At 35.8% G+C, this 22,671-nt stretch overlaps 1 long non-coding RNA gene across 1 annotated transcript; it reads right to left on the reverse strand.

The window, feature by feature from the left end:
* Nucleotides 1-15,362: 15,362 nt before the first annotated feature.
* LOC135156384 (uncharacterized) lies at nucleotides 15,363-21,343 on the reverse strand. Its single transcript, XR_010295511.1, has 3 exons — nucleotides 21,175-21,343; nucleotides 18,860-18,989; nucleotides 15,363-18,448 (listed from the first exon to the last, which is right to left on the reverse strand). It is a non-coding gene; the product is annotated as an uncharacterized LOC135156384 (long non-coding RNA).
* Nucleotides 21,344-22,671: the final 1,328 nt, after the last annotated feature.

Consider the following 22,671-nt stretch of genomic DNA (forward strand, 5'->3'; position numbering starts at 1 on the left):
TTTTTTTCTTTTTTGCTTGTCAAATTTTTTGGCGGACGGTTTTGCCCCCCCCCCCCTGTGAAAAATCCTAGGTACGCCACTGGTGGTGATGATTATGATGATAATGATGATAGTGATCACGATGGTGATGATGACGATGATGACGATGATGATAATAATCACGATGATGGTAATGATGATTGTGATCATGGTGATTGTGTCATGTAAAATTCAACGAGCTTATTGACCAAAGGGAGGGTTTCTAGTTCTTTTTCGATATCTTTTTCGTCAGGGAAAAGTACAAACTTACAAAGTCAAATTCTGCATCTCCTCAAATCATTTCAGTGTGAGAAAATAAGATCTTCAGTGACCCCGATGGGACCGGGTGTTTTCTTTAAGTGACAGAAGAGTTGAAAAGTTAAGCTTTAAGGTAAAACGTGAACTTGATCTGGAAGTTTCAAATGACACTACTTGAATAGTTTAAAGGACTCGTCTAGCGCATTGTCCGATGGAAGGCAAGTGCATGGGCGTGATATATTGATTCCAAAACCAACCTTGGTTCAATAATTGTAATTATTGAAACAGCTTCGTCAAAGTTCATTTAGGTGTATCCCCAATTGGTCCGTGAATATCTGTTTGTCTCTTTAGCGTTCAGCCTGTATGATGATGGCAGAGATGAAAATAATGATGACGACGACAACAATGATTACGGCAATGATGATAACGATGATGAAGATGATGATGAGGAGGAGGAGGAGGAGGAGGAGGAGGAGGATAATAATAATCGAATAATCGTTGATAAAAGAGAGAAATGAGGGGGCATAAAACATTGAAAAAAAACATTTATAATAACGCTGATGACATGATAACTGCTGTAATAAATTGTTAAGACAGTAGGGATTATAAAGCACACACAGAAAATGGAGGAATACATCATTGGGAAAGAAGATTCAGACGATGGGGAGAGAGCCAGAGAAACATAATTTATCTTAATCTTGTATGAAAGGAAAAAGAAAAACAAGAACCAAAAATGGAGTAAAAAAAAAAAAAAAAAAAAAAAAAAAGGTCACCCCATCTCCGCAAGATCTGTTTATGACACGCTGTGAGATGTCAGTTTGAATTTACTAAAAGAGATGATCCCTCTAAGACAATACGTTAGGTGATTATTTATAATCATCCTGATACGTCCATAGCAGTGAGAACCCCCATCTCTCAAAGAGTGGAACATTAGCATACATCAACCATGATGGCTGTAAGTTCGAAATGAAAGTAGAACAAAGTAAAACGAAGAAAAGAAACTGAAAAACAAGTTCACAAATTCAAAATGAATATTAAAGATAGGCCTAAATGGCAAAATTGATTGTTTTGTTTTTCAATCCAATCTTTCTCTATTGCAACAATGTATGTATAATTTCTGCAGATTAAATGATATTCACAGATAAAATGTTGGAAATTATACATTTGGTATCTATAATAGAATACACTATACTGCAGGAAAAAATATCATCCATATCATTTTTGCAGCTTCTAATGAAAATTTACAAACAAACAAAAAGCAAGGGAAATCGCTAAGGAGATGAAACAGAGACAAACTCTCTTCAACAATTTCTAGTAAAAAATGTGTTTTTTTTATTCAATTAAACTGCTAACCTTATATCACCAGTACAGCACATATCACTGTCAACAACATGAAATTTGTGTTTACAGGAACAAGAAAATACTGAAACATGGATAATATAAAATAGCTGACAAAAAATAGATGAAGAGTGGAATTGCTAGAATACAACATACTATCAAAATTTGTAACTGAAATACTTACAGTCTATATAAACTTCCAAAGACTTTTTATAATCAATGCGAGGCAATTACAACTGGTGACGTACGCGTACCAGTCATTAATTAGTGACAAATATAGGGGTTCTTTTCATATCCGATTTTAAGTGATTGCGAGAGTATCGTCTGACATTTCTGAACTCCCTTGAGATAGAGGATCTTCACCAAGCGTCAATAAATATAGAGTGCATAAACTTCGATCGGGGCCTGTATCGATGGAGTGGTGGCGACAATGGCGGAGTCGGTGAACGGGGAGGAAGGGAGGGGGCACTGCCCCGATTAGATCAGCGAGCAAAACAACATAGGGGAAGGGAATTAAGAGAGAGGGAGGGGTAGTGGGTGGGTCATCGTGTCCAGTGGCGGACCGTGACCCGGAGGAGACAAAGCATTGGAGGGGCACAGCAGTGTTCACAAACAATACAGTGCCCCTCCAATCAATTGTCTCCTCCGGGTCACGGTCCGCCACTGATCGTGTCCACTTTATATACTTCACCACCAATAATTACCTTCCCAAATCACAGTCCTTTGAAACTTTGAAATGAAATCAAAACAGAATGGTTTTGAGGTTTTGAAGTGCTTCATAGATTTCACTATTGAAAATTGAATTTGTCTTGCATGTTCGCTGTGCTATAGCTCATGTACCTTCAATGTGCATGAAATGTTGTATACAGTGCGTCCCAGAAAAAACGAAACCGAGATTAAGCGATGATTTATCATAACTTGATCACAAATACAATAGACAAATGACCTACCAATGTAAAGCTTAGAATCTCCTCTTTCATCTGATATTACGTAGATTATTCCTCATTCACGCATGAGTGAGTAAAAACAATTTGAAGAAAGGATACCAAAAACTCATTTGGCGGGGGGTATTTGAATTTCAAAAATAAAATCACATGCCTAAAAAGTTCAATATTTGCTCTTTTATTTGATACCTTAATCACAAAAAAATGATCAAGAAGTAAAAAAGTTATGTTCCCTCGAAACAACGCTTGTATTTCCATAATTTCATTAAATAAACGCGTTTTCACCGGTTTCCCACAGAAGCTATCGCACGGTTAACAAAAGACTTAATGCATGGCTGATCGTCAACAAACCGGAGTGTCGCGTGAGTTTGAACGCTATCGCCTGTAAAACCTCTTCATTTTCTGAAATTATTGAAATTCAAGCCTTATTTCAAATAACCAGAACTTTGTTATTTCCTGACCATTTTCTGTAATTGAGGTATCAAATTAAAGAGCAGATATTGAACTTTTTAAAAATGTGGTTTTCTATTTAAAACCCAGATACGGCCCGCCAAGTGACTTTTTGGTATCCCCTTTTTAAATTGTTTTTGCTCACTCATGCGTGAATGAGAAATAATCTAAGTAGTTTCAGATGAAAGAGGAGATTCTAAGCTTTAAAATGGTAGGTCATTTGTCTATTGTATTTGCGATAAAGTTATGATAAATCATCGATAAATCTCGGTTTCGTTTTTTGTGGGACGCACTGTAGTGCTTAGTAGATTTAAAAAAATATTGCATTAGTATAGATCAAGTTTTTTCTCCTCCAGTATATCAAAGCTTTGTGGAGAAGGGGGCAAAATGCTAAGTTTCACTTGTGAAAATATTACTTTTTACCTCGCATGTTTTAGGGGACACTCTGGGGCGGATCCAGTTGGGGGCGAAAGGGTGCACGCCCCCCTGCATATTTTTGAGGATCAACAATTCAACAAACTTATTAATATAGTGAAATCCAATAAATTCATATCTGCGCCCCCCCCCCCTTTGTCCTAGGACAAAATTCGCCCTCAGCTAGAGAAACGCGCCTCCATCATTCTATTTTCCAATCCGTGCTCTTTGCGCCCCTTCTATTTTAACATTCTTAACCCATCCGCCGCTGATTCATAATTATCGTCTCCTTTTTACCGCTTTTATCGGTTGTACATGATTGCATGTCCTGTGAAGGGGACACGTTTCTCTAGCTGAGGGCGAATTTTGTCCAAGGGCTAGGACAAATCATGGGGGGGGGGGCGAAGTAGCCACACGAATGTTTCTATAAAAAGAGTGCATTCTCAACCTATATTGAACTCAGATCTATCAAGTTACAACCTAATTCGGATAAATTGCTCTCTAACGTGATGAATCACCAGCATAAACAGTTTGCCACCGATTAGAAATCTCGTCTCCCGCCAACTCGTCTTCCGCGAGATTAGCAAGCTGGTTGTAATGTGACGTCACCTGTAGGTCTTTCTTTCTTTTCTTTTTTCTTGATGGGGGGGCCCATCAAGAAAGAAAAAAAGAAAGAAAAAAAGAAAGAACGAACGAAAGAAAGAAAGAAAGAAAGAAAGAAAGAAAGAAAGAAAGAAAGAAAGAAAGAAAGAAAGAAAGAAAGAAAGAAAGAAAGAAAGAAAGAAAGAAAGAAAGAAAGAAAGAAAGAACGAACGAAAGGAAGAAACAAAGAAACAAAGAAAGAAAGAAAGAGAAAAGAACTTGAAGCAAATGAGAATGAAGAAGAGATAAATTACAGGAAATTTATTTTTTTTAAAGGAAAACATAAGATGAATACAAAAGACGTGACTTCACGTGCGACACGTCGCATGAATTATGCAATTTATTTTAGACTGCCTATCCAGGCTCTTACAGAGAATCCATTTGACTCTCTTCAATGATGATAGCCGGACGAAAGCGTGGAATTGCCGGAGATGAGTCTACAATCTAAATGGATCCGATTTGAGGGAAACCATTAGTTGTGTTTTGACGATTGAGCAGTGAAGAAGGACTGCGATTTTCAAGGAATGTATGGCGCGCCATTTGTTTCATAAAGGCGATAAACTCAGTTTATCGCCGAAAAACCTAGTTTATCAATCGAAAAACCTAGTTTTTCAATTGAAAAACTAAGTTTTTCGCCGATAAACTTAGTTTTTCGCCGATAAACTAAGTTTATCACTTGAAAAACTAAGATTATCAAGAAAAACTAAGTTTATCGCCGAAAAACTTAGTTTTTCGATTGAAAAACTAGGTTTTTCTTGATAAACTTAGTTTTTCAATTGAAAAACTAAGTTTATCGTCGAAAAACTAAGTTTTTCACTGATAAACTAAGTTTTTCAATGAAAAACTAGGTTTTTCAATGAAAAACTAGGTTTTTCAATGAAAAACTAGGTTTTTCAAGTGAAAAACTTAGTTTTTCTCGATAAACTTAGTTTTTCAAGCGATAAACTCAGTTTTTCATTTGATAAACAGAGTTATTTGATAAACTAAGTTTATCAAGTGATAAACTAAGTTTTTCGAATTGAAAAACCTAGTTTATCGAATTGAAAAACCTAGTTTATCGAAATTGAAAAACCTAGTTTATCACTTGAAAAACCTAGTTTATCGCCGATAAACTAAGTTTTTCAAATCTGATAAACTAGGTTTTTCAATTTCGATAAACTAGGTTTTTCAATTCGATAAACTAGGTTTATCGCCTTTATGGGACAAATGGCGCCCCATAAGGACGCCGTTTGTCCCATAAAGGCGATAAACTCAGTTTATCGTCGAAAAACCTAGTTTATCGAAATTGAAAAACTAGGTTTTTCGATTCGATAAACTAGGTTTTTCGATTTGAAAAACTAGGTTTTTCAAGTGATAAACTAGGTTTTTCGATTTTGATAAACTAGGTTTTTCGATTCGAAAAACTAGGTTTTTCGATTCGATAAACTAGGTTTTTCGATTCGATAAACTAAGTTTTTCGATTCGATAAACTAGGTTTTTCAATTTCGATAATCAGGGTTATTTACTGTAAGCCAGTAGTGGGCGCCATTTGACCGTACCCTAGCCTGGGCCTGGACAAGGCTCTAAGTTTGATTTTGAGTTTTTCCCCCCTTTTTACCGGACCGGAGAACAAGATATGATTCTGTATATTTAATAGAAAAGATTATGAGCAAGATTCAAGAAATTAGCCAGCGACCTTATTTGTTGAGGGATAGGAATCCTAACGTTAACCCAATCTTCGTCGGTGACTCGAGCCGGTGCAATGAACAATACGTGTGAGTGGGTCATACCAGCGCCTGAGGCTGAGCAGAGCAGCCCGGGGCGTCGTCGGGCGAAAGTTCGGTCGAAAACGTTGCTACAGCTACTGTCGGTGAGCCGAAACAGCCAAGCCGGAGTCCGCAGAATTGGTAAAGCCTATGGATAAGATTATAGAAAACTAGACCTACGGTACTGAATACTAAATATCACTGCCATGATGAGAAAGGTTATGTTATGGCCATGGATGAATTTCGTTCTACAATTTAGTAACTAACATTGACTGCAAGGGCAATGCTCGCCAAAAAAAGCTTAGTTAAGACAGATCTGACACAAATAATTTTCTGGATCTATAACTTAGAGTTTCACAATAGAAAAATGAACTTGCTCATATATGGCGTTGATAAAAAAAGATGAGAAAGTGCTACAGCTAGGTGGTGAGAAATGCGATTCAAGAGTTGGGTTTCTCAAAAAGCATTGACCTGTCAAAGGAAGAGTCAGAGAGAATGTTCAAATACTAATGCCCACACGGCCACAGGTTGCCAAGCCCAAGAAGATCTACATGTACACATGGTCATGGAAGTGAGCAGAATGTCGGCCGTGGTCACGACCCAATCATAATGCATTTTGGGGCCATGATGGATTGAAATCGTGTTTTGACCTCATAGTCATATCAGCAAAAAAGCATGTTTACATTCAACGACCCGTGATTGTGAAGGCCAGGCAGCCCCTCGTCAAAGCGCCCATTTTGTTACGGATCTGCCAGCATCGCTCAAAAAGCGCTTCTTGTTCGAGCAACAGGTATATCGTTTGAGGAAAAGTGAGAACAAATCTACGAGCATCAGGCTTATTGGTACAAATCTCCAGCTACATAGTACATGTAGAGTACAAAGAGAAGGGATCATCTTCACCATGGCATGCAGTGATTAATTGAGATAATTGGTCGATATTATCAGAATAATTCCATAACAAAGGATTACGAGAAAGTTTGACAGTGAAGTCTGCGATTCTCAAATTATTTATTATTTCACTCGTGTTCCTGTGATGAGAAAGAAAAGGAATCCACTTATTCATCTACAAAGTTATTTTTCAAGAATAATCATCAAAATCATCAATACATTGTGTTTATCAATAGGAGTGTGCTATAAATGGGTGATTTTTGGTTTTACTGTGCCAACAGTTTTTGTCTCGCCTGCATAGAAAACGAGACTATAGGCGCCGTTTTCCGACGGTGTCGGCGTCGACATCAAATCTTAACCCAAGGTTAAGTTTTTGAAATGACATAACTTCAAAAAGTATATGGACCTAGTTCATGAAACTTGGACATAAGGTTAATCAAGTATTACTGAACATCCTGCCTGAGTATCAGGTCACATGACCAAGGTCAAAGGTCATTTAGGGTCAATGAACTTTGGCAGGTTGGGGATATTTGTTGAATTACCATCATAACTTTGAAAATTTATGGATCTACAATGTAGTTCATGAAACTTGGGCATTAGGTTAATCAAGTACCACCAAATATCCTGTGCGAGTTTCAGGTCACATGAACATGGTCAAAGGTCATTTAAGGCCAATGAACTTTGGCCGTGTTGGGGGGTATTTGTTGAATTACCATCCTAGCTCTGAAAGTTTATGGATCTAGTTCATAAAACTTGGGATATAAGAGTAATCAAGTATCACTGAACATCCCCTGTGAGTTTCAGGACACAAAACTAAGGTCAAAAGTCAGTTTAAGGTCAATAAACTTAGGCCATGTTGGGGTAATTGTTGAATTGCCATCATTACTTTGAAAGCTTATGGATAGAGTGAATGAAATGTGGACATGGGTGTAGTTGACAAGTTTACCGCCCAAATGTCATTTATAGTCGATGAACGTGGTATAATGTCATTATATGAATGGTGTTTTTGTGAATGATTATTTTATAGTAGTTTTTAAAGTTAGCACTGCTGCTATATTAAATCGCGTAATGCAGGCTAGACTGCCAGAAGCACTCCACTTGTTTTGTATTCCTTTAACCTTATCTCAACATGAAATGACAATATTATTTGTCTCTGGTCACGGTGGTCCGAGAAAAAAGTGTGCCGGGCCCAAATCTAAAGTGGCCGCCAAAATCCCCCCAAATCACAGTTTTGGCCACAACTTCTTTCTTGGTGGTCATTTTATCTGGTTTTGGTGTCTATTCATGTTTTTTTTGGGGGGCAGGCAATTTGTTTTTCCTAAAATTAGTTCTTTTAAACCATTATTTGTAAAGTTAAGAGGTGATTTTAACTTAAATTTGCAAATTTTTAGACCCTTTTTTAAGCAAAATTAGGTTCCATCGTCTTGTGGTTCTTGGATATTAGATGACACCAGTTGACCAGTAGTAAGCAGCTTCATATAGCTATATTGCTTTTATTCCTCTAAATTGAGTTGACGGATATTTGCGAAATACATCTTATCAAATGAAAAAATGTAATTTACGGTATCCATAGGGGTGGCACGGTGTACAATATATGGTACATACTGTAGTAACTGTACACTGCATACATATCCATGCATTGACCACCATGGCATACAACTAGGACTTTATATATATACCAGTGGCATGCATGTAGTAGTGAGCTTCTGAGGTTTAGAATTAGATTGTGACTTGTGAATTTGATTGCTTGTTAGCTGATGAACATGATGTAACCCGATGATGAACATAAATTGCATGTAAACATCATGTAGTGTACGTACATACATGTACATCATATTTTTAGCCACATCTTCATTTGGCAGCTTGTTTTTACCTGGTATTCTAATCCTATATTATGGAGTCAGGTATACCACATGTGGTAACGCTGGTCAATGGCTTTCAGGATTCCATGCAAGTTACCATTGGATGGCAAAGTTACCATAATCAGAAAGCCAGTGTAAGTGCCATAATAGGGGGGGGGGGTGACTTTAATCCATTGTAAAAGATATTTTCCTCCCCCCCCCCTGAATGAGCATAATTGACAAAATATGTCTTCAATCTGAGACAAAACATACAGTATCTTCAATTTCTCAATAACTCATTTAGTATCACACTATAGTTTATATACAGACCTTGTCATGATGGTCAATGCATGAATATACATGAATGCAGTGTAGTATGTACAATACAATGTACAGTATACTGTATAGCCCCTATGGATAATAAGATTTTTTTTTTTCAATAATATATTTTTCGCAAATATCCGTAAAACCCAAAGTAGAAGAATAAGAGCAAATAGCTATTTGAAATTATTTGCTATTATGGAACTGGTATCGTCCAATATCCAAGAACCACAAGAAACCTAATTTGGGGCTGAAAAGGGTATTTTATGTGTAAATGTAGGTAAAATCACCTTTTAACTCCAAAATTAATGGTTTTTAAGTAATCATTTCAGGTAAAACAAATTGCCTGCTCCCCCCCCCAAAAAAAAACATATTATATGTGGGCAAAACCTTGATTGGGGGGGGGGGGGGGGGGTTGGCAGCCATTTTGGATTTTGGCCTGGCACACTTTTTTCTCGGACCCGAGGCAAAAAATATTTGTCATTTCATGTTGAGATACATTACAAGGAATAGATCAAAACTGTTGCCATATTAAAATGTCAAAAAAAGTATTTTTGATCCATGTATAGCCCACTCCTATGATCAAAGGGGTTTTGCTACTGAAGATTTTAAAGGCAAAGTTTTAAATGTTAAAGGAAACTTAGATGATGAAAAATTGTCTGAGATTTTCTTATTTTTATTTCACGACCTGTCCTTTGGTAAACAGGAATTGTGTTGATATCTCAACATGTCTCTCTTTCGTTTAAGTTGAAACTGATAACTGACAATTTATATTTCATACATATTATTTAATTTTTGGTTTCTTACAAGAAACAAAAAATAAGGTATTGTTTTATGACTTTCATGTGAAAGATCTGCCATTATCATAATTTATTACTACACATGTATTTGTTATTTACACGACTGTTTCCAAGTTGTTGGGGCTCCTGGCTGGTTCCATTATCAATTGGCCTCATGAAGATGAAAGTGGTTAGGGTATTTGAATGAAAATACATATAAATCAGGATTTTGACAGGATACACTTTTCCAATAATTTTATGGTGCATATTATTTATGTAGACATATGGTGCTATTCATTGAGCGGCTTAAACATGTACCATCGTTATCCTTGAGAAATTATGTTCAATGGAATACAAATTTTTCTCTTTTTTGCTTTTGTTATTGTTTCTGTGTTTCTCAGAGTAGTCAGGATAGTGATGTATGTCTTAAACAAATCCCCGAAGGATTGATGAAAAAAAAGCTGTACTTTACAATACAGTTTTGTTTGTAAAAGCATCATCCTTTTTGTAAGAACTCATACATCTGGTGTAAGGAAACATTAAGAGCTATAGCTTGATGTATGTAGCCACTTCTTCAATTATTTTGTTTGTGTTTATACTTTGATAATAACTAATCTATTCCAAGTCCATTGTGAATTGAACATCTTGGCCTATAGGGTATTATAGAGCTCAATACTGCCCTGGTTACTGTACATGATTGTATATTGTCTTTGTAGACGTTTTTTGATAAATACTAGGAAAAGCTGTTAGGAGACTAGGAGTGGTTTTTTCTTTTGTTTTTGTTGTAAAGTTGTACTTTGTTATGTTTTCTTTCACAATTCATTGAATGCGAAGTTTTTGATGGAAAGTATGTGATTGGTCAGGATCAACACTTCAAGAAAAAATATAGGTTTTTATTATCTATTGAGATACATGTTGGGTTCGTTTTATAACCATTGATTTGTAACTTTATGTTCAGACAGAACTTAGAAAGTGTACAGAGAATTCATTTTAAAACCACTCCATGCTTTATTATCATTATTGTGGGGTTTTTTTCAGAGTGTGACTTGTTACTTATGGCAATGTTGTTTTTGTAAAACAAAAGAACAATTTGTTCTCTCATTTAAGTATTTTTTAAAGGAACAAAGCTAAAATAGAAGCTTGATATTATTTATCTTTTCTGTATAATGACTCATTGCATTAATTTACACCTGGCATAAGAAGTAAATTTGAGATAATTTTGTCTCCACAGTGTCTTTTTTAATTCTCTATCTCTATCCTTAACTTGAGTTGTAATACTGCCATGTATGCTTGTAGTGGCAATGTATATGTAGCTTCTAGTAAAACCTTTCAACATGTAACCTTTTGTGACTGAAAGTGATTTTTGTCTCACCTGTGAAGCATAGTGAGACCTTATGCGCCGCTTTTCCGACGGCGTCAACACCAAATCTTAACCGAAGGTTAAGTTTTTTAAATGACAGTATAACGTAGAAAGTATAAGGACCTAGTTCATTAAACTTTGCCATAAAGTTAATCAAGTATTGCTGAACATCCTGCTTGAATTTTGAGTCACATGACCAAGGTCAAAGGTCATTTAGGGTCAATAAACTTTGGCCAAATTGGGGGTATTTGTTGAATTACCATCATAACTTTAAAAGTTTATGGATCTGATTCATGAAACTTGGACATAAGAGTAATCTTGTGCCACTACACATCCTGAGTGAATTTCAGGTCACATGATCAAGGTCATTTAAGGTCAATGAACTTTGGCCAAATTGGGGTATTTGTTGAATTACCATCATAACTTTGAATGTTTATTGGTCTGGTTCATAAAACTTGGACATAAGAGTAATCAAGTATCACTGAACATCCTGTGCGAATTTCAGGTCACATGACGAAGTTCAAAGGTCAATGAACTAAGGCCATAATCTATTGAATTACCATAATAACTTCGAAAGTTTTTGGATCTGATTCAAGAAACTTGGACATAAGAGTAATCATGTACCACTACACATCCTGTGCGAATTTCACGTCACATGATCAAAGTCAAAGGTCATTTAGGGTCAATAAACTTTGGCCAAATTTGGGGTATTGTTGAATTACCATCATAACTTTGAAAGTTTTTTGGTCTAGTTCATAAAACTTGGACATAAGAGTAATCAAGTATCACTGAACATCCTGTGCGAATTTCAGGTCACATGACCAAGTTCAAAGGTTAATGAACTTAGGCCATAATCTATTGAATTACCATCATAACTTCTGAAGTTTTTGGATCTGATTCAAGAAACTTGGACATAAGAGTAATCATGTACCACTACACATCCTGTGCGAATTTCACGTCACATGACCAAAGTCAAAGGTCATTTAGAGTCAATGAACTTTGGCCATATGGGGGTATCTGTTGAATTACCATCATAACTTTGAGAGCTTTATGGATCTGATTCATGAAACTTGGACATACATGTACAGTAGAGTAACCAAATATCACTGAATGTCTTGTGTGAGGTACAGGTCACATGACCTCTCAAAGTTTATAGATATAGTGTATAAAATGTGGATATAGGGGTAATCAAGTATCTCTGACAAGTTTTAGATATACATGATAAAGGTCAAATGTCAATGAACGTAGTATTGTATCATTATACATGAATGGTGTTTTTGTGAATAATTATTTCATAGTATGTTTCAGAGTGTGAATCGTTTGATGCGAGTGAGACTGCCAGAGGCGCTCCACTTGTTTTTTCATGGAATGATTACCAAGATATTGACTGATTATGTTGATTTATTAATAATTTATTGAAAAATATGAATGTTTGATTGATCACATTACACATTGATTATGAGTAGACTTATTGATAAATTGTTTAATAAATGATTGATAGGTAAAACTTGATGCACCACTCCCGATTTTCATTATTTATCATTAAATCAACATTGTGCTCTTGACTTTCTTACGCACATGTAATAGCAATCTGTCTGTCAACAGGAGGGGAGGGAGGGGGCTAAATGTTCTCTTAACCCTTATTCCATCAACCTAATTCTCCCACTAAGTGCCATCTCACTCCCTATTATCCCGACCCCCATGAAGATCCACATGATTTAAGTTCAATTTAATAATTTATAATATTTACTTGAACAACCAAACTGGTCATGATTGATCATTAATTCATCACAACACCCTTAATTTTTCAGGTTTCAATTAAAGGATTTGCCTCTCAGAACTGGCAGAAATTGTAAGGCTAATTCATGCCCAGCCTTATTTTCATACCCTTTCTTTAAAGAACAAGTCCATCCCAACAAATAGTGGATTGAATAAAAAGAGAAATATCAAACAAGTATAACACTGAAAATTTCATCAAAATCGGATGTAAAAAAAGAAAGTTTTGACATTTTAAATCTTTGCTTAATTTCACAAAACAGTTATGCACATGCTGGTCAGTATGCAAATGAGGAGACTGATGACATAATCCACTCACTATTTCTTTTGTATTTTATTATGTGAAATATGGAATATTCTATTTTTCTCCTCTTTGTCAAGTGAAACAACGATTAATTCCTCCCTGAACATGTAGAATTAGCATTATTTAATACTATATTGTTCAGACAAGTTGGTCCTTATTGTCAAATCTATAAAAAATGAAATATTGTATAATTCAAACAATATAAAACAAAAGAAATAGTGAGGGGCATCATCGGCCGTCTCATTTGAGTTGTGCATAACACTGTGTTGTGAAAAATAAGCAAAACTTTAAAATGTCATAACTTTCTTATTTTACATCAGATTTTGATGAAATCTTCAGCGTTTAGCAAGTTTGATTTTTCTCTATTTACTCAAATCAACATAGTGGGGAGTGCTCGCTAAACACTTATGGGTGTCTTTGAAGGTTGACTTTATTGGCTTTTCCCCCCCAAAGTGATATATTTTTTTGTTTGGCAGCCATTTCAAAAGTGTATAGTTTTTTTTTGGACGCACTGACTGTATAGGAGCTTCCATCAAATAGATATTACTATTGTATCAATGTCAGGGTCGTATGTAGGGGGTGCAAAAAGGGAAAAGGGGCGCGAATAAAGAAATTGAAAAAAATGAAAAGGTAAAAGAATAACAGTGCTGAAAAGGGATACCTCTTGTTATTACCATGGTAATGCAGTTTCCAACACATTTAGAAAATTAATCTTGCATGTCTTTATGCAGGGATGAATATTCATGCCACTTTTTGATTGATGTTAATCATACTAATTCTCTAAAAATTCCAACAAACAGAAATATTCCTTTTTTAACGCAAATATGACTTCTCTTGCTGCCGGTTTGCATTTTGATATTTTACTTTTCATTAATTCTCACAAATAGTTCTGAAATACATTATTCTCTGGTTCTATTGTCAAAGCTTTTCAATATGCGCTGATTTGATAAGGGAGATGTAAATCATCTTCATTGATTTCTACTAGTAATCATTGAAATGTCCTTTTTGGGTGAGAATATAATATAAAGTCAAGTCATATAAAGTATAATCTCAAGCATGGTAAAAAATAATGTGACATATACTTAGTACTACATGTAGTTTCTATGTATGAAATCACAGATGAAATAATCGTGAAGATGATGATCAAGATGTGGTGATGGAGGATAATGATGTGGGTGAAGATGATAATTATAGACTGGTGATGGTGATGAGGTGGGTGGTGATGATGAGGATAGTGATAGTAATGGTGTTGATGATGGTGATGATGAAGCTAGTGGTGTTGACGGGTATTTTGATGATAGTGATGATGAGATTGGTGATGATGGTGGGGGTGAGGTCTTGGGGGAAAGAGCCCCCCCCCTCCCCCGAAAAAAATGATAATAAAATACAAAACATAAATAATAAGAGAAAGAAAAGAGAGAAGATTTTCAGTATCATGTCAGAATCTATCAAAACGTAAAATTATGTAATAAAAATATAGAAAAGTTTGCTTGCTCACAATTAAAAAAAAAAAATACTAGCACAATCTGCCATATCTTGTCCCTCTCAAAATCTTTGGCTCATTACGCCAATGATAATTTATTTGGTGGTGATAATGAAAGTAATTATATCAATAATGATGGTGATTATGATGGTCATGATAGTGACGATGATCATGATGGTGTGGTGATGGCAATGATATTGATGAAGTTGATGATGATCACTCCCTTTTCATCTCCAACCATTTTCACATCTCCAGCTTTCATCTCAATCCTTCCTCTCATCTCTAACCTCTCCTCATGTCAACCCTTCCACATCGTTTCCATCCACCTCATCTCCCTGCTCGTCTCTTGTAACCCACTCGTCTCTAAACTTTATCATCTCCATCCCTCCCACATCATCTCCATCCATCCTTGCATCATCCCCATTCCTCCTCTCATCATCTCCATCCACTCGTCATCCCCACCCTTCTCAACTCCATCACTCATCATCATGGCCATCCCACCTTTCATCATCTCCACCCCCCCCCCATTTAATCTTCATCTCTCCAATCATTTCCATCTGATTACCAGGTGACCCAACATTTGCTCCTGCGATAATTGCCCCAGGATTAATTCTGTCTTCGAGGGTCAGGGTTGCAATAGGGTTTCATGGTAGGTTTAGGGGTTGAAGCTGAATAGTGTGTGGAATTTGCAGCGGAGCAATTGTCGCCAGAGCAAATGTCATGGAACTCATTACCACAGCTCTCATTAAAGGTTGAATATTAAGCGGGATAAAGAATACTTCATAGTGAAAGAACCCAATATTCAAAATACTTCTTTGGAGTAAAGTGGTTTTATTAAGTAACAATAAGATAAACTTAGTCAGATGTACAGTTACATTGTAACACATATTGAACTGAGGTGTATATAAAATACATGTATATTATATCCCACAAAAATCAAATCCTGGTTCAAAACTTAAAGGGATGGTCCGGGCTGAAAATATTTATATCTTAATACATAGAGTATAATTCACTGAGCAAAATGCCGAAAATTTCATCAAAATCGGATAACAAATAATAAAGTTATTGAAGTTTAAAGTTTAGCAATATTTTGTGAAAACAGTTGTCATGAATATTCATTAGGTGGGCTGGTGATGTCACATCTCCACTTTCTGTTGTCTTATGTTATTACATAAAATCATATTTTTTTCATTATTTCATACTTGTCTGAATGTCTCCCTTATAATGAAATAAGTTGTAGCAATAAATATTTAATGCACTATTCAGTTGACAATCCAATTTTTCTAGTTCTTGGAGGAAAAAAAATTGAATAAACCTAATTTCATATAATAAAATACAAAAGAACAAGTGGAGATGTGACATCATCAGCCCACCTAATGAATATTCATGACAACTGTTTTCACAAAATATTGCTAAACTTCAAAATTCAATAACTTTGTTATTTGTTATCCGATTTTGATGAAATTTTCTGCATTTTGCTCAGTGAATTCTACTCTATTTATTAAGCTACACATACTTTCAGCCCCGACCATCCATTTAAGATAGCATTACATGACCAGATACATTATTATGATGATAAATATGACAATAGCATAGTAATATCTTAATTCCAGTTGGGAACAATATCCTCTGTTTTTGGTGTCTATGTAAAGCTAACAATAAGGACAATCTTAAAATTACAATAGTGGCCAATTCAATTAACATTTATCAAACAATTGCACTTTGTTTCAGGAATATACATCCTGTTATAAATTACTAAATTCATATTTGGTTACCATGTCAATTACATAAACCCCAACTTACCTGGAGGGATTTTCAGCCATCCCTCATCATTGTTTGTCATAAACAAAAACTGGCCATACAGGGTTTGCGATTCAGGCGGCCTCAAAATAGTTGGAATGATAAGAATGATATAGAGTACTGACAATATTATAGCGATATCAAATATTTTGAAGCTCTGCAGTCTGCACCTCTTTTGCTACTGAAACAAATCAAACCATTTCAATCTTCACTTTGTCTTCAATTTAGAAGCAAATAATTTTTTAAAATATATTAAAGTTAAGATAATTGCAACTCATTCAATCTTAACATGAAAGTTCACTTGGACAAAACAAGTCTGCTATGCAGGTGAGACAAAAAAATTGGTGAAGGTTTGAGGAAAATCTGTTAAATATTAAAAAATTTATTAGAATTCTAAGCTTAGCCTTTGGATTTGTGGCGTCACACACACGAGCAGCTGCCAAATAAAGTTATGTAATATAAAATGCATGAATTTCATTTTTTAATGGTTCCAGAGGACATATTTTTGTTATTTTGTGTTTTCTTTTCATGTTTGGGTGTAAAATGATTGGTCCTTTGATATAGAAAAGGTATAGAAAAAAAAAAATTCATTATGTAGAAATGCTGCCCGAATATGACGTTACAACTCAAATAATTGAAATTCAAATAACTTTTTAATTCTTTGATGGATTTTCCTCAAAACTTAGGCAATATTTTTATTATTTTTTTCTTCTGTTTTAACAATAAACTTTTTGTCAGCGTGAACTTCCCCTTTAAACCCACTTGAACGATACTTGGTATCATTTGGAAGATTTATAAAACAGATATTACACATGAATTAAACCTAAATAGACTGGGCTATTTTGATGCCTAAGAAGACTGTGGGGGGGGGGGGGGGCTGATTCAGCCCCCCTCCTTATTATCTCAGCCGTTGATCGCGACGAAACTTGGCACCCGCGTTACCAATGGCATAATATACAAAAACTACAGGATCAAACTCTGTGAAAAATCTCATTGCTAATTAATTATGCTAATTTATGCATGAAATCAGAATTTTGCTTTAATCAACTAAATAATGCCCCTAAAATGCTAATTTTTGGTACACAGACACTTAATATTAATCTGTTCAAATGTACTAACAAAAAATTTCAAAATCACATTAATTTTTTCATGTATTTAACTGTTTTCAAAATTTCTTATGTATTTCTTTGTTTTTGGACTTTATGTTTTTTATTGTTTTTTCAATGGAAATTGTTGGGGACTTTATTTGGACCATAAATAAGATGGAATTAATTGATTTCAATCAGTAAATGGAAAAATTATACATTTATGAATTTTGGCTAAAAACTCTATTTGCATTGGATTTGTACACAAATTTACGTTTTTGTGCAATTTTGGGTCTGCATGCACTTATGAAATGATGCGTAATTTTGGAACCCCCCGTATCCAAAATATCCGTGAGTAGATGCTCGGGGGTAGATGTCTGGGGGGGGGGGGTAAATGTCCAGGGGGTAGATGTCCGGGGGGTAGATGTCCGGGGGGTAAATGTCCGGGGGGTAAATGTCCGGGGGGTAGATGTCCGGGGGGTAGATGTCCGGGGGGTAATTGTCCGGGGGGTAGATGTCCGGGGGGTAAATGTCCGGGGGTAGATGTCCTAGGGGGTAGATGTCCTAAGGGGGTGGATGTCCGGGGGGTGGATGTCCGGGTGGTGGATGTCCGGGGGGTGGATGTCCAGGGGGTAGATGTTCGGATACGATACAATATATATATAAAAAAATTTAATTTTTCATTCAATTCGATTGTTCTTTCTTTCTTTTAAAGAATTTGGAAATACATGTACCAAAAATAAGAGTTGAACTTTGATATACCTGCATGAACTGCATAAAAAATTATTTATTGTATCTATGAAGCTGTATTACCTCATCGATCAAAGGACTGCCCAAGTCATTGGAATTTGGTACTCTTTCTTTTAATGAAAGAAATGGAAAATCCATCTTGTTGAATATGAAACCTCTTCTCGTCCATGGTGTAGGTTGGTACCAGCCCAAGTGCTTGTATCCTCCAGGAGACCCGTTGTTTACATCTTTTATATGGAAGTTTCATTAAAGCTGCGACAGTAACAAGTAAACAAATGAGAGACGTGTTTTTTATATCGAAAAGCAAGTTTTTAGATTTTGATAAGGCAAGTTAAGTTTTTCAATTTTAGTAGAATACATTTCTTTTTTCAATGACATATTCTTTCATATTGAGAAACTAAGTGTTTCAATTTTGATTATAATCATGATTACATTCTATGTCAGTTGTGCATCCCCATCCTGCTCCTACAAACTTAGAAAACACTAAAAATTTGTAATTATGTATACGAACAAAAATAAACAATGAAGACAATTTCCTACAAAACTGTAAACTTCATCATGATAACGTCAATACTGAGAATTGTTCACCCCTGTGCATTTTGTGTATTTTTTGTAGCCTTGCACAATTTGCAGATATGACCCATATGCCCCTATAAAACATACCTTTGTTAAGTCAGGTGGCTTGTTGACGAAAAGGAACTATTACGGATGGCAAATTCCTCTTGGGATTGTATAAGTACAACAATCAACTGAGCTGGCCTCCGAAGAACCAATGTAACTGTGTTTATTCAATCTAGGAGGTTAAAAGAAAAAGAGGGAAAAAACATCCTCAGTTTCATGACCATAAATATATCACTGAAATTGTAGTTTACATAACTTTCTATATCATCATGAACCTACATGTAATGCATATTTGACTCTACAGTCTGAATTAAATGGACTTGACAAATAAATAGAATATTGTTGGTAAAAATAATCTTCTATGTCTGAACAGGTGTCTGCAGCAGTTAAAAAATTATGCATATTTGTTGCATTTAACTCTGCCAAAGACAAATCTAAACGTCTGAAAGAAGACTAATGTTTGCATTTCAACTGGGCGTTGTGGCGTGCGCCTGTAATCCAAGCTACGTGGGGAAGTTACAATTTGATGCAGAAGTTCGAGGTTCGAATCCTGGACTGGCAGTTAACTTTCAACAAGAAGAAATGCAAAGTAATGTCTATTGGAAGAAAAAATCCAGGTATGAGCTACCTACTAGTACCAGATGACACTTCTGTAATTCCAAAAGTGACAGAGGAAAATGACCTGGGAGTAACCTTTGATAACAATTTGCAATTTTCTAAACATGTGATCAAAGCTTGTGCCAAAGCAAACCGCCTCTTAGGACTTATCAAGAGAACCTTCTCAAATTTGGATGAAAGAGGTCTGGTTCAACTTTACAAGTCAATCATACGACCATCTTTAGAATACTGCAGTAGTGTATGGCACCCCTATCTCAAGAAAGACATCATAAAACTGGAAAAAATCCAACGAAGAGCAACCAAGCTAATTCCACATCTGAAGAACTTGAGCTACATGGAACGACTGAAGAAACTAAATCTACCAACGTTATCCTATAGGAGAAATAGAGCGGATATGATCCAAACGTTTAAGATTATTCAGGGCATAGATGATTTAGACTGTACAAATTTCTTCAAACTTGACACTCAATCTCGGACAAGAGGACATTCTAGAAAAATAATCAAGCTAAGAGCACATTCAACACTCAGGCAAAGGGATTTCTCGCAACGAGTACCGGTAATCAACCTATGGAATGACCTACCTTCTGAGGTCGTAAACAGTAGCAGTATAAATTCATTCAAATCAAATCTAGAGAAGGCCTGGATAACCAAGTATAATCGCTTCGACCCAGACACAGAATTTTCACAAATCGTCCAAACCCACACATGCATGTGAAATTGTTACGTTTATAACTGAGGACAAGTTCTAAGAAGATGCAGAGGGGCAAATAAGTCTTCTATACTTTATGCCCAACATCAAGGTAAATCAAGAAATTATGCACTTACCATGATTATATGGATGAAGGTCAATCGTGTGGCAGTATCCTGACATCGAGGTACAGACTGGAATCTCAAAAAAACGAAAAGTTATCTCCTGCTACCCCAGTCTCGATCTGCCATTTTGTTATGAATTTTGAAAAAAATTAGGAGATGTATCACGAGGTATTCTGTCCCGTGAGTATGGGTAAATACACAGTGAGCTCTGACCTGGGAGAACTTCTCGTTTTTTTGAGGTTCCAACTTCCAGTCCGTGCCTCGATGTCAGGATACTACATGTACCACTCGATAGACCTTCATCCATCGTGGTAAGTGCATAATTTCTGTTTTCACAATTTATCTTGCTAGATTAATAGATATAGTGAACATAATCTACCCTTGTCCTGTGAGTATGGGTAAATACACGGTGAGCTCCTGGGCGCCGGCCCGCGAAGCATGCCGCCGGCGCTCCCGGGCCTGGGTATGATCAATGATACTTTCAGTGTTGAAAATGAAATACATCTTCCGTGCTTTTTTCTTCTTGCTGTGCTGGATAACCTCAATGTTAACACTTAACAGGCACGCGCGCTCATGCCTAAGTTACAACATTAGCATCGAGTCACCATGGACAAAAGTTCTTCTTACTTAGCTATCAATATCATACTCAAAGCAGCAGAATCGTAATCGTACCCAGGCAGCAGGGAGAATCCACACCGCGGCCGGGCAGCTTCGCGGGTACGGTGTGGGCTCTCTGGGATAGCAACCAAGCGGCACGGAAAGCATCGAACCATCATCTTCTCCGTTGTTCTCCCCCGATATTCGGGGCAGGGATCAGCGGTATCCGCTGCTCAGGTTGGGGTGTCAGGTTTGTTATTGTTAACACCATGAAAGCCGACAACCATGGCTGCCGTTGTATTATAAAAAAATATATAATTGGAACTTACCTTGGCTTTAGTTTCAGTTATCCAGCAGTACAGTTGGCGTTGATGAATTTGACGTCCAAAACTAACTTCAGACGTGGTAAAAGTGGTAAAATACTGTGTTTCTTGTAATAATCGCAATGGCAGCTTTGTTTGCCGTGCATGTAAATGCATGCAATACGTGCGCGCGCCCGCTCACAAATTCGATAAACTGAGTTTTTCAATTTCGATAAACTAGGTTTTTCAATTCGAAAAACTTAGTTTATCGAAATCGAAAAACCTAGTTTATCGGCGAAAAACTAAGTTTATCGGCGATAAACTAGGTTTTTCGATTCGATAAACTTAGTTTTTCGATTTCGATAAACTGAGTTTTTCGAATTGAAAAACTTAGTTTATCGAAATTGAAAAACCTAGTTTATCGGCGAAAAACCTAGTTTATCGCCTTTATGGGACAAATGGCGTTCTTAGAAAAACTCAGTTTATCACTTGAAAAACCTAGTTTATCGCCTTTATGGGACAAATGGCGTTCTTAGAAAAACTCAGTTTATCAGATTCGAAAAACTTAGTTTATCAAAATTGAAAAACTAAGTTTATCACTTGAAAAACCTAGTTTTTCGCCGATAAACTAAGTTTATCACTTGAAAAACTCAGTTTATCTAGAAAAACTCAGTTTATCAGTCGAAAAACTAAGTTTTTCAAGAAACTCTGCTTTTCACTTGAAAAACCTAGTTTTTCATTGAAAAACTTAGTTTTTCATTGAAAAACTTAGTTTATCGGTGAAAAACTTAGTTTTTCGCCGATAAACTTAGTTTTTCAATTGATAAACTAGGTTTATCAAAAAAACCTAGTTTTTCAATTGAAAAACTAAGTTTTTCGGCGATAAACTTAGTTTTTCTTGATAAACTTAGTTTTTCAAGTGATAAACTTAGTTTATCGGCGAAAAACTAAGTTTATCGGCGAAAAACTTAGTTTTTCAATTGAAAAACTAGGTTTTTCGATTGATAAACTAGGTTTTTCGGCGATAAACTGAGTTTATCGCCTTTATGAAACAGATGGCGCGCCATAGGAATGTGCGAGTTAATGAATAGGGACGTGTATGGCGCGCCATTTGTTTCATAAAGGCGATAAACTCAGTTTATCGCCGAAAAACCTAGTTTATCAATCGAAAAACCTAGTTTTTCAATTGAAAAACTAAGTTTTTCGCCGATAAACTTAGTTTTTCGCCGATAAACTAAGTTTATCACTTGAAAAACTTAGATTATCAAGAAAAACTAAGTTTATCGCCGAAAAACTTAGTTTTTCGATTGAAAAACTAGGTTTTTCTTGATAAACTTAGTTTTTCAATTGAAAAACTAAGTTTATCGTCGAAAAACTAAGTTTTTCACTGATAAACTAAGTTTTTCAATGAAAAACTAAGTTTTTCAATGAAAAACTAGGTTTTTCAATGAAAAACTAGGTTTTTCAAGTGAAAAACTTAGTTTTTCTCGATAAACTTAGTTTTTCAAGCGATAAACTCAGTTT

Source organism: Lytechinus pictus, chromosome 13, assembly GCF_037042905.1.
Source record: "Lytechinus pictus isolate F3 Inbred chromosome 13, Lp3.0, whole genome shotgun sequence".
In the NCBI taxonomy this organism is placed as follows: Eukaryota; Metazoa; Echinodermata; class Echinoidea; order Temnopleuroida; family Toxopneustidae; genus Lytechinus; species Lytechinus pictus.